Source organism: Apodemus sylvaticus, chromosome 1 (genome assembly GCF_947179515.1).
Source record: "Apodemus sylvaticus chromosome 1, mApoSyl1.1, whole genome shotgun sequence".
Lineage (NCBI taxonomy): Eukaryota > Metazoa > Chordata > Mammalia > Rodentia > Muridae > Apodemus > Apodemus sylvaticus.
This window is the reverse complement of record NC_067472.1, coordinates 181,813,778-181,826,819: the sequence shown is the minus strand read 5'-3', so window position 1 is coordinate 181,826,819 and position 13,042 is coordinate 181,813,778. Positions and strand designations below refer to the sequence as shown.

The following is a 13,042-nucleotide window of genomic DNA, read 5'->3' as shown; positions in this document are numbered from 1 at the left end:
AGAAACAAGTTAGGGAGGAAAGGGTTTATTGAACTTACACGTCCACATTGCAGTTCATCACTAAAGGAAGTCAGGACTGGAACTCAAGCAGGTCAGGAAGCAGGAGCTGATGCAGAGGCCATGGAGGGATATTTCTTACTGCCTTGCTTCCCCTGGCTTGCTCAAGCCTGCTCTCTTATAGAACCCAAGACTACCAGCCCAGGGAAGGCACCACCCACAAGGGCCCCTCCCCCCTTGATCACTAATCAAGAAAATGCCCCACAGCTGGATCTCATGGAGGCACTTCCTCTTCTGAAACTCCTTTCTCTGTGATAACTCCAGCCTGTGTCAAGTTGACACACAAAACTAGCCAGTACACTTAGTAAAAAGTTTAGATGGTGGGAAATAGCCAAACTAGCACTACTGGCAACGGTCTAATGTTCCCATTGCTAGGAGCTGGACCTAAGTTGGCTACAGACACCTTTGAAAAGAAACCATCAGAGGAGATGTGTGTGTGTATATATGTATGTCTGTGTGTGTGTATGTGTGTATGTGTGTGTGATTTTTTTTGAGATAGGTTTCTTTGTGTAACAGCCCTGGCTGTTCTGGAACCTGCTTTGTAGACCTCAAACTCAAAAGAGATTCCCCTGCCTCTGTCTCCCAGGTGCTGGGATTAAAGGTACGCACCATCACCACCCGGCATCAGATGATATTTCTAACACCTGATAGCACTGGAATGAACCAGATGTAATAATTACCTATAACCACATAGGAGACCAGCTCACATTTATCCTCTTCAACTAGTAGGAAAGTGCTTCCCCATCTTGGTGCAGGGCTGACTTGCTACAGGCTGGGCTCAGCTGGTAGTCTGCACTAGAGCTGAAGCGTCCCCAAGATGGCCTGGTCTCCAGCTTTCAGATGCAACCCTAGGGATGTGACTGGGTCATGAGCGTCTGAGCTGATGGGTGGACTCGCCCACAGATGATGTCATAGATTGACATCATCGATTGTGAGCATGTGGGCATGCACAATCCAGCTTTCAGATGCAACTCTAGGGAGGTGACTGGGTCATGAGCGCCTGAGCTGATGGGTGGATTCACCCACGGATGATGTCATAGACTGTGAGCACGTGGGTGTGCACAACCTTCTGCACATATGCAGAACTCAGAGCAGGATTGGGGATTTTTCCCTGTCACTCTTCCTCCATATAGCCTTGGGGCAGGATCGATGGTGGAACCAGAAATTCATTGTTTCAGCCTCACTGGCTGGCAGGTGAGCTTTTGGGGCCCACCAGTCTCTGCCCACCGTGCAGGTACTACAGGCATGAGCAGTCAAATCTAGCTTTTTAAGATGGGTCCTGGAATTCAAACTCGGGTCCACGCACTGGCAGAGCAGGAACTTTTATACATTGGGCCATCTTTACAGCCGTGATTTCTAGGTAACAACCTTAGAAAATGGTGGAAATAGAAAGTGGGGTCTGGTCTGAGGAAGTAGCTTGCTTAGCAGAGTGTCCTTGGGAGATTCAAATTGTTGTCCTCTCCTCTCCTCTCCTCTCCTCTCCTCTCCTCTCCTCTCCTCTCCTCTCCTCTCCTCTCCTCTCCTCTCCTCTCTCCCTCTCTCCTCCCATTCCCTCCTTTCCCTTCCCTCCCCTGTCTTCCCCTCCTTTTCTCCTCCCTTTCTCCCTCCTCCCTTCCAGTTCCCTCCCTTCCCCTGCCCTCCCCTTCCCTCTCCTCTCCCTTCTCACTTCCCCCCTTCTTTCCCTTTCCTGATTGCCATGGACCAATCACCTCTCTCCTCTTCTAACCTCCTGCCACCATGTGCTGTGCCTTGTCTGAAGGCAACTGGGCCAGCCCGCCACAAACCAAGATTTCTCAAACCCTGAACCATAATACATCCATCTGCCATTAAGTTGTTTTTCTTCGGTATGTATGTCACAGGGTGAAAACCTGAGTCATCCCGCTGGGCACTTCTTAGGGTCTGGCCCAGCTCCTTCACAGCTACGTCGTCATCTCTGGGTAGCTGTGCTTCAGGAGGGTACATGGGGCGCCCATGTGGGGAGCATCCAGTCCTCCCAAACTTCCCCAACAGGCTAGCCTGCCTGGTCATATTCACAAGGTCATGGCAAGAGGCCAAGAGAATAGAAATTGCAAAACTGCCCATGCACTCCACTGTCTGCTGCCCAGACAAGTTATAACGGCTGGCACAAGGGTAAGGAAATAGACACTACCTTGTGATAGACAAGTGGTCAGTGTCACACAGAAAGGCTGTGTGTGTGTGTGTGTGTGTGTGTGTATGTGTGTGTGCATTCTTCAGGCTCTCTCTATAGGAAGGAAGTTGACCCAGCTGGGAACCCCCAACACAGACACACTGCCCCACCAGCCTGTGGATCTTGACCTGCCCTCCCACACCCCCTCACCCCTCCCAACCCTGTCCTGCCTTCCGTGTGGTCCTTCCTTATGTGCAGAGACCCTCAGTAGCTTTCTATAAGGCCAGGATGTATGTGCTACATGGAACAGAAATCCAAGCAAAACAGTTTAAGCTGAGAAGGGCTCACAGAGGAGTCAGGCACAGTTAGATCCAGAGCTTCAGATCTCCTGAGCTGTCTCCCCCAATCTGCCTATCTGACCCAGGCGTGATTTCCTGCATGCCTTTGTTGTTATTCAGACACTTCTAGAGAGACGTGAAGTCATCCCCCCTGAGTTCCAGCTACGTCATGGCCTGGCAGTCTCAACGGAGATAGAGCAAACCTTTAGATCAATGTGACCAACAGTGTCCATAATCATAGCTGGGCAATTACTGTGTGCTGAGCACTGTTCTAACTACAGAGTGTTTTGGTTTCCTTTCTGTTGCTGTCATAAAACACTGACTAAAAGCAGCCTGGGGAGGGAACTGGTTATTTGGCTTACACTTGTAGGTTATAGTTCACCGTTGAGGGAAGTCAAGGTAGGAAGTCAAGGAGCTTGAAGTGACAACCACGGAGGGACACTGCTGGCTTGCTCTCAGGTTCACCATGCTCAGCTAGATTTTTATGCCTAGGGATGGTGCTGCCCATGGTGGGCTGCTCCCTCCCACATCAATTATCAATCAAGACAAACCCCCTATAGACATGGCCACAGGCCAGTCTGACCCAGGCAATTTCCCAGCTGAGGTTTCTCCTTTCAGAGGAGTCTAGGCTGTGTTAAGTTGACAATGAAGGCTAACTAGTACAGAGTATTAACTTTCATTGCACATCGTAAATAACCAGCATTCTCATTTTACAGATGATTAATAGCAACATGGAGAAATTAAATCCACATCTAAGAGTACACTAGTTGGAAGTACTGGGTCAGGGTACTGAACCCAATTTGGTGGCTTTAGAATATTACCTTCATTTGTTTATTTTCTGCTTCAGAGAAGGTCACCCGTAGCCCAGCATTGACTTTGCTATGTAGCCTAGCATGAGAGTTTGAACTCCTGACCCTCCTGTCTATACCTACCAACCACAGCAATTACAGACATGCCTTCCCTTTATCTATATTACAGTCCTTGCTTAAGAGCACCATACAGTTATAGATGAAAGAAACAGTCATATTACTCCAAGCAGAGTGGCACCCACCTATATTCCCAGCATCCAGGAGGGTCAGGATTGCGAGGCCAAGGCCAACCTAGGTCACAGTGAGACCCTGTCTCAAATTAATGACTGAGTTGGCTCAGCAGTTAACAGCACTTGATGTTCTTGCCAAAGACCTGGGTTTGATCCCCAGCACCCACAGGGCGCTCAAATCTTCTCTAACCCCAGTTCCAGGGGATCCAAAAATCCTTTTCTGGGATACTCTGACATTGTTTGCATGTGGTCCATATACAGACAAGCAGAGGTACACACACACCTACACAAAAATAAAAATAAATGAATAACACCAGTACAGGGCAGGGTGGTGCATGCTTCTAATCTCAGAGCTCAGGTGGACCTCATGAGTTTGAGACCAGCCTGAGCTACATAGTGGTCCCCAGGCTAGCAAGAGGCTCTACTGTAAGACAGTGTCTGAAAACTCAAACAAAAATTAGTAGTGTTGTACTCCACTCCCATCCAGAGCAGATGCTCTGTCCCAACTCTATGCCAACAGCCAGGAATCCCTTTGCCCTCTTAGGGAGGTCCTGTTATTTTGTTTTCCACAGATGGGGAAACTGAGGCAGGTGGGACTTGAACCCAGGCCCTGGGGACCTGACAGTGCCATGGTCAGAATGTACTTCTGCACGTCAGGGTGTCAGGGGCGAGCTCCACTTCTGAGATCTTCCTGACGTCAGATGGGCGGGGGATCCCAGGACAGCCCAGGTGCTCCCAGACCACTATGCCTCCTCCTGCTTCTTTCCCCACCCCCTCAGTGCCTGCCCAGAGTCCCAAGACTCATTTGCAGACAGGCTGGCCTAATGCAGGCTGAGCCAGAGAGGTGAGTCCAGGCAACCGGGCCAGTGGCCCAGCCTGAGTCACTGGGCGGGGCTGTGGTCAGGAGGGCTGGCAGCAGCCTGTGTCTAGGAGGGACATCACCTGGACACAGTTCCAGTCCCCGCCTTCTCCACCACAAGTGACCTTGACGCCTATCGGACCCCTGCTGAGAACAGTCCCTGCCCACGGGCCTGACAGGAAGCCTGGGCAGGATGCCAAGTCATATTTAACCCATTTATGAGAACTGAGACGTGTCTATTTATAGCCTTTTGATTTGTCTGCCAAGCGTGAGCTGGGTGGACAAGGCGGCACCTCTGTGTGGAAAGCCGCCTGCTGCTGCACAGGGGTAAGATCGAGGTCGGCTGCACGGCTCAGCTTCTCCAGTCACCCGGCGGATGTGGAGACTGTGCTCCCCCTTTTCCAGTGGGGAGACTGAGTCTCGGAGAGGTGTGGCTGCTTCCTCGTTCCTTGTAGCCACAGGCTGGAGAAACAGAAATAAATCATAGAGACCGTTGATCACCAAATGGCCTCTGATCAGCAAATGGTCAACAGCTCCTTAGGTGACTGGAGTCTTTTCCCCAGAATTCTCTGGAAATAGTCCACCCATGCCAGGCTTTCTTGTTTTCCTTTACCTACCTCCAGCTTCCCTCCCGTCTCAACGTCTTCCTCTTTATTGGTAACATGTTGCCCTTCCTATCTCTTCAAGGTCTTCCCTCTTCTCTCTCTCTCTCTTTCTCTCTCTTACATCTACCTTTCTCCCTCCCTCCTTCCCTCTCCATCCCTCTCCCTCCTCCCGCCTCTCTCCAGGGTCCCACTATGTAAGCACAGGCTAGCCTTGAACTCAGAATCTGGAATGTTGGAATTACTGGTGTATATTCCCACACCTAGATTGTTACTTCTTCTGTGGTTGTTTAAATAGGGTTTAATTATGTTGCCTGGTGTGGTCACCCACCTCGTAGCTCAAGTGATTTCCCCACCACACCACCCCCGTACCTCAACCTCCAGAATGGTAGCTATAACTACAGAGGTGGCTTGCTCTGCCCAGTTTACTTCTTTTATGGAGGCTAACATGCTATTTGTCGCAAGATCTGGTATTTAAGGGGCTCTCATGATTAAAAAAAATCCAGGTGAGGTTCCCATGAGGCTTTGGTGGACTCTAGCAAATCTCACTGACAGCCCCACTCTACAGATGGAGGCCAGGCACACACAACCACCAGGTGACTGTGTGGTCCATCCTTGGTGTCTCTGGTGCCCTTAGGATTGTGCTGCCGTTGCCCTCACCCATGCCAGGTTCCGTGTGGCTCAAGGCCAAGAGAGGGCATGAGAAATGAGTCGGCAGTTCTCGCGGAGGACAGTCTGATGTTGGGTGGTCCTCAGGGACAGGATACATCATCTTTCTTTGTCTCTGTGTTTCTGGATGTGAAGGAAGGTTAGTGCTTGTGCCTTCTTATGTGGGAGGAGGAGAGGAGGGACACATGTGGGCACAGGCTTTGTAGATGTTTCCTGTAGCTGGTGAGCTGTGGCCATTCAGCCTGCCTCTGGAGATCTCTACCTGGCTGAAGAGGTGTGATGGTTTGTACATGCTTGGCCCAGGGAGTGGCACTATTAGGAGGTGTGGCCTAAGGAGTAGGTGTGTCACTGTGGGCGTGGATTTTAAGACCCTCATCCTAGCTGCCTGGAAGTCAGTCTTCTCTTAGAGGCCTGTGGATGAAGATATAGAACTCTCAGCTCTGCCTGCACCATGCCTGCCTGGATGCTGCCATGTTCCTGCCTTGATGATGGACTGAATCTCTGAACCAGTAAGCTAGCACCAATTAAATGTTGTCCTTAGAAGAGTTGCCTTGGTCGTGATGTCTGTCCACAGCATAAAACCTTAACAAGACAATGGGTATGGAATATTCCATGTCTTAGGAGGCCATGCTTCTGAGCTCCCAGGCCGGTCCCCAAGCCTTGGTCCTCACCTCTGGGTCTGATGTCCCTGGCTTCAGCCATTGTAAGGAGAATGTGGGTGCTTGACAAGTGAGGCCAAGCACAGACGGGGCCCTGCAGGTTCCAGCCTCCTGGCCTCGGCCTCCTGGCCTTATCACAGGGCATGCCACTCCATCTCTTCCCTAACCACCCCTTCCTTCCTCCCAGGCCAGCAACAGGCCTGGCTTCTGTGGTGAGCGATTTTCATAGCAAGATGTTTACGCCTTTGGTATGTGACTCATCTGTTACCCACAAAGCCTTTCTTTGTTGACTTCCTGTTTCCGAAGGCAGGTTTCCATTTGCTGCCCAGCCCTTCCCATGTACCCTGCTGGGGCACAGTGATCTGTTGAAGACCCACACGTACCTTTCAAGTTAGATGAGAGGAGAAATGAGTTAACTGACACAAACCATAGTACCCACAGCTGTGCGCCACTGGACTAGTGGGCTGGAAATGGCTTGTCAAAGGTGATCATACTTATGTTTTTCTATTAATTATCCTTGACATGTTCAAGGACAGAATTGGACTCAGAGGGCATGACTCAGTAGTAGATTACCTGCCTAGAATCCCCCAGCAAGGGGCTGGGGGCGTGGCTCAGTGGTAGAGCCCCTGAATAGAATCCCCCAGTGAGGGGCTGGGGGTGTAGCTCAATGGTAGAGCCCCTGCCTAGAATACCCCAGTGAGGGGCTAGGGCTGGCTCAGTGGTAGAGCCCCTGCATAGAAAACCCCAGACGGGTTGTGGGTGTGGCTCAGGGGTAGAACACAGGCCTAGAATCTTCCAGTGAGAGGCTGAGGGCGTGGCTCAGTGACTAAGTCCTTACCTAATATGTGCAAAGCCCTATGTTTAATCCCTAGCACCACAAAAAAATAAAACAATAAAAAAATGTACACACTGTGTGAGCTCTGACCTGGCAACCATTTACATAATCTAAACCCTGTCATGATAACATTTCTACCAGCTATAAAGCTATCTTATGTTTCATCCAAGATCATCCCCAACCCTGGTGCACCCCAGAGGCTCTGCTATTCTTACAACTTTACTGTTGAATTATCAGGGTTGACAATAAGCTGTCATAGCAGCAATCATTAGACTTTGTGGTTGGTGCTTTACCTGTTTGTTTCTAGCCAACTTGACACAAGCTAGAGTCACCTGAGAAGAGGAACCTCTTCTCTTGAGAAAATGCCCCTGTCAGATTGGCCTGTATACAATTCTGTGGGCGTTTCTTTGATCAACGGTTGGTGGGAGAGGACCCAGCCCGCTGTGGGCAGTGTCATCCCTAAGCAAGTGGTCCTGGGTTCTATAAGAAGGCAGGCTGAGCGAGCTGCGAGGAGCAAGCTGGTAAGCAGTGCTCCTTCATGGCCTCTGCATCAGCCCCTGCCTCTAGGTTCTAGCCCTGATTTCTCTCGGTGATGGGTTATAATCTGTGAGGTGAAATTTATTTCCTCACCAAGTTCCTTTGGTCATGGTGTTTGTCACAATAATAGTAAATAAACTGGGACAGTGCTAGGGAAAACCACCATTTACAGTTCCCTTCTAAATGGGGTCCCCTTTATTATCCACAACTGGGCAGGAAGGACCTTCAATGTGGCCAGCTAGGAGCATCCTCGGAGAGGCCACTCATCGGAGCCACATGTTTAATTTCCTTCGTTATACTAGTTTATCCACATTTCATGGGTATCACTCACCTGCCTACGTCATGTGATAAGCTCTTGTGTGTAAATGAGGGAGGAAAGAATTCCAAAGGACTAAGGAGACTTTTATTTTACAATACAGGTAGTCTCAGGGCGGGGAGAAAGCTCCCCGCTGGAGGGTGCGCTGACTGAGAAGCATCCTTACAGACTCAGTCTCTTTGGCATGTTATGTTGTCCCTCAGAGGGCAAAATGTTTGCCATGGTGCCAAGTCGTCACTTTGCATGGATACAAAGTACTACAACCATATTTATATATTTATTGCTCAATTTTTACTTTGTCTATCTTCCCTCCTTCTTCTAAGTGTTCAGCTTCTTGGATTTTGTTCTCCATGGTAGTTAATTAAAGGGGAGACCTCAACAAGTATCTACTCAGCCCAGATAAGGAGCCCACCTGGCTTTGCTGTGAAGTTAGTGTTCTTTCCTGTGAAGAGACACAACTCTTATAAAGGAAAGCATTTCCTTGGGGCTGGCTTACATTTCAGAGATTTCGTCCACTGTCATCATGGTGGGAAGCATGGCGGCACACGGGCAGATGTGTGGTGGAGAGGTATCTGAGAGTTCTACATCTGGCTGCACAGAGGGTAGACAAAGACTGTTTACCACACTGGGTGGAGCTTCTGCCATACTGGGTGGAGCTTGAACATAGGAGATCTCAAAGCCCACCCCCATAGTGACACATTTCCTCCAACAAGGCCACACCTCCTAATAGAGCCACTCCCTGTGCTCCAAGCATTCAAATGCATTAGTCTATGGGAGCCATTCCTATTCAAACCTCTACAGCAACACAGACCAAAATAGCTGTCTGTCACTGTGAAGTCCAACTTGGTGAAGTGGGGAGTTGATTGGAGTCACTTATATGAGCATGCAAGACTCAGAAGCACCTGCATCACCATGTCCACTACATGGAGTGATGACTACCAAAGCTGCAACCAGAGGCTCCCTTTGTGACTCACAGAGAACTCAACAGATCAGAGAGTCTCCTTTCCTTAGCATTCTTATTGTTTATTTCCTGCAGAGTGGGGAGGAAACTTTTGTACCTGCTCACATTTAGGAGCTTCCTGAGACTTTTGAGTTGTTTTCTTCCTGAGTCTTAAGGAGTTTTCAACTCAGAGAAAATTACTACATAAAATGATGAGGCAGAGACAAGTCGGCTGGAGCTGACAGACCTCTACCCTTGCTTCAGGTTCAGTGAGATCCTGCCTCAAGGGTGTAAGGCAGAAAATGATAGAGAATACTCAGTGTTCTCCTCTGGCCTCTGCAAACACACCTGCCCACATCCCACACAGCCATGTTCTTGTAGGACCAGGGAGCTTTAGAGAACTCAGCTCATCTTGTAAAATGAAACTTGAGTTTTACAAAGCTGTGTTTGGGAACAGTTGTCTTCCTTCATAATCTCTTGCCCTGAGAATAATATTGAAATTGGCGTGTAGATTCAGAGGGGTAAATATTAGGGTTTTCTTTTCCTCTGCAAAATCAGAAAAATGTTATTACCATCCTCTTAACCTCCCACACAGATGGGAGAAAAGAAAAGATGTCAGTCTGCGGTAGAGGAGGAGTTGGAGAGAGCGCCAGAGAAGCTATTGATTCTCACATGGTTGTTGGGAGGGAGGAAGGGAAGGAAGGAGAGAGGGAGAGAGGGAAAGAAAGAGGGAAGGAGGGAAAGAGGAGATTTTTTTTTCTTTTTAGTACTGCAGACAGAACCCAGGTGGCCTGGTGGGTGCTAGGGAGGTGCTGTAAAACTGAGCCACGCCGCCCCATCCCCTCACTGGGGAATTCTAGGCAGGGGCTCTACCACTGAGCCACACCCTCGGCCCCTCACTGGGAGATTCTAGGCAGGGGCTCTACCACTAAGTCATGCTTTCAGCCATGTTTTAACTTTTTCTTTTGAGAAAGAATCTCACTAAGTAGCCTACGCTATACCTGAACTTGTCTTGAACTTGGAAGTTCTGGGATCACAGATGTGTATCACTATACCTGGATTTCTCTTATATGACTTTTTAAAATATATTTATTTTAACTGTGTGTGTGTGTGTGTGTGTGTGTGTGTGTGTGTGTGTGTGTATGTGCACCACATGCATGGCTAGTGCCTGCAGAGACCAGAAGAAGGACTCATATCCCCTGGAACTGGAGTTACAGATGGTTGTGAGTCACCATGTGGGTGCTGGGAACTAAATTTGGTCCTCTGGAAGAGCAGCCCTTTTAAGGGCTGAACCATCTCTCCAGCACCACTCATTCCCTACCCCTGACCACACTACTTTTTAAAAACAAAAACGTTTCTCCTCTAATGCCTCTTATCCACCAGCCCCAGTAGGATTCTCTTTCCATCTTCTTGGCCAGCATGGACGACAACCTTTTCCACAATCAATCACCACTAAGGAGACAAGTATGTGGGGTGGGTGAATCACACAGGGATGGAGGTTACCTTTCCTGAATAGCTGCCAGAATTAATAAGCATGCTAATAAAGTTAGGGCTATCCCTGGAAAGAAAAATCAAGGCAAATGGACTTGCTTATGAATGCAAAGCCCTGAGCTCCCTGCTCCATACCTCCCGGCTACTTCTGCAGCCTTTGACCTCCGACCTTGCACCTCAACTCTGACTTGCAGCCCCAGGTTGAGTGAAAGTCAAATGCTCAGGTCTCAGTGAGCTGTAGTCCCTGGGGTAGGAGTGGTTTCTGAGAGAAGGAAGCCTCTGCCCACATCCCTCCAGGTTAGAGGACCTCAGCTACAGCTAGCTTCTGCAGATCTCGGAGGCTTTATCAGGAATCAGGTTTTCTATCAGAAGTGATGGAAATCCAGCACAGAAGAGAATTTATTGGTTTTTATAGAAATCTCAAGAGAGCATGTGTTTCAGGAACAGCTGGATCCAAGCAGTTATGTAACTCACTGAGCTCCCCTTCCCTCTGTCCTCCTCAGCCCTCTCCTCCCCTCCCCTCTGTTCTTCTCAGCCCTCTTTTCCCTTCTTCAACGTTGATTCTGTCCTAGACATCCATCTAGCATCCATCCATCCAGCATCCCTCTATATTCTCCCTTCCTAGAGGCAAACATGGCCTCCAGCAACCCCAACCTTACTTTAGCACCAAAAGTTCACTTTCCAGATCTTTCCTGCACTTATCTCTCCCATTGGTCACTTGGACAACATGCTCATTTGAGATCTGGAGAGTGGGATTGGTTGTGTCCAAGGAGAGGAGAGGCTGGAAGAATTTTTGTTGTTGTTTTGTTTTTGTTTTTCAAGACAGGGTTTCTCTGTGTATCCCTGGCTGTCCTGGAGCTCACTCTGTAGACCAGGCTGGCCTCAAATTCAGAAATCCGCCTGCCTCTGCCTCCCAAGTGCTGGAATTAAAGGCATGTGCCACCACTGCCCAGGAGAGGCTGGAAGAATTGAATGCATGAGGCAGGCAGTTCACTCACAGAGACAGCACAGGTTATGTTCTGTTTGAGCATGAAGAGCTGGCAGGAACACAGGACTAATCAGGGAAGGCTTCTCAGAGAGGCATCACAAGAAGTAAAAAGGATGGGACAAAAGACCTGCGGAAAATCAGTAGGGGGTGATCCATCAGAAAACATGGTGGGCAGCAGGGATGGACGGATGATGGATGGATGGGTGGGTGGGTGATGGATGATAATAGATGATGGATGGATGATAGATGTATGGGTGGATGGATTGATGGGTGATGGATGGATGATGGATGGATGGATGATGGATGGATGGGTGATGGGTGGATGGATGGATGGGTGATGGGTGGATGGATGGATGGATGGATGGGTGGATGGGTGGATGGGTGGATGGATGAATGGGTGATGGGTGGATGACAGATGATGGATGGATGATAAACAGATATATGAATGATGGCTGGATTGATGAATGCCATAGGCTAGGACTGTGCAAAGACCCTTGACTGTTCAGAAGATGCTCATGAGTTGAGTATAAAGGGAAGCTAAAGAAGAAGTGGTGGGGGTGGATAAAGTCATCTGCCAGGACAGGAAGGAGGGGGTGCTCTTCATTTCCTGCCCTCCCTCCCTCCCTTCCTTCTCTTTGTCCTTCCCTTTCTCCTCCCCTTCCCTCTTCTCAGACAGGGCCTCATCATGCAGCCCAGGCTGGGGTCAAACTCACACTGCATCTCATGTACTAGGATCACAAGTGGGCATCACACCCAGAGGTAGCTTGGCTACCTAAAGAACATCCCTTGTAAATCCTTGCCTCCCTCCGCACTCTTCCTTCCCTTCCCCTCCCCCATCATCCCTTCCTTTCTCCTCCCCCTTCCTCTCCTTCCCTCCCCTCTCCCTACCCACCTCATCCTCTCTTCCTCTTTTTGGTTCAGACTTACCAAGCTCCTTCTGGCCTCTGCTTCTGTGGTTGCTCTTCCCTCTGTCTGGAACAACCCCCTCCAAATTGGCCTGGTTCCCCTATCCTGTCCTCAGAGCCACACCCCTTCCCCAGCAGCACTTCCTTTGCAGGTCACAGAACCCTACTTCTTGCCCTCTCTTGGAAGTTATTGTGTGGGGGACCTGCTGCTGTCAGAGCTGTCACCCCAGGGTCTGGGGCTGAGACTCCGGCAGCTCAGAACTGTTCCACGCCAAACTCCTAATCCCATGCTGCTTCACGTGACTTCTTGCCCTTTGTCCCTCCGTTTCCTGCCCTCTAACTGTACTTATTGTTTGGTTATATTTATTGTGTGTGTGCATGCACGTGTACGTGTGCCACGGTGCTCATGTGGTGCTCAGAGGATGACCTACAGGAGTTAGATCTCTCTTTCCATGGTGTGGGATCCGGGGATTGAACTCCGGGCGAAAGGCTTCTGGGCAAGCACCTTTCCTTACTAAGCCATCTCGACAGCCATCCTCCATGGATGTTATACAGATGTTTGTTATACAGATGTTTAGAAGCTGTTTTCAATAGGAAACGTGGACTCATTAGACCCAGAAGGCAAAGAGGCGTCAGCACCACTACACTCACGAGCACACACCCTCTGTGTCTGTCTCTT

General features: G+C 49.4%; 2 long non-coding RNA genes across 2 annotated transcripts in view; one reads left to right on the top strand and one right to left on the bottom strand.

Moving 5' to 3' along the window:
• Positions 1 to 4,622: 4,622 nt before the first annotated feature.
• Positions 4,623 to 6,587, bottom strand: LOC127671245 (uncharacterized). The gene is made up of 2 exons (XR_007974704.1): positions 6,364 to 6,587; positions 4,623 to 4,883 (listed from the first exon to the last, which is right to left on the bottom strand). It is a non-coding gene; the product is annotated as an uncharacterized LOC127671245 (long non-coding RNA).
• LOC127671250 (uncharacterized) overlaps positions 5,904 to 13,042 on the top strand; it is a 29,282-nt gene continuing 22,143 nt past the window's right edge. Inside the window, exon 1 of the long non-coding RNA XR_007974709.1 lies at positions 5,904 to 6,201. This is a non-coding gene — a long non-coding RNA (uncharacterized LOC127671250). The remainder of the gene's footprint in view (positions 6,202 to 13,042) is intronic.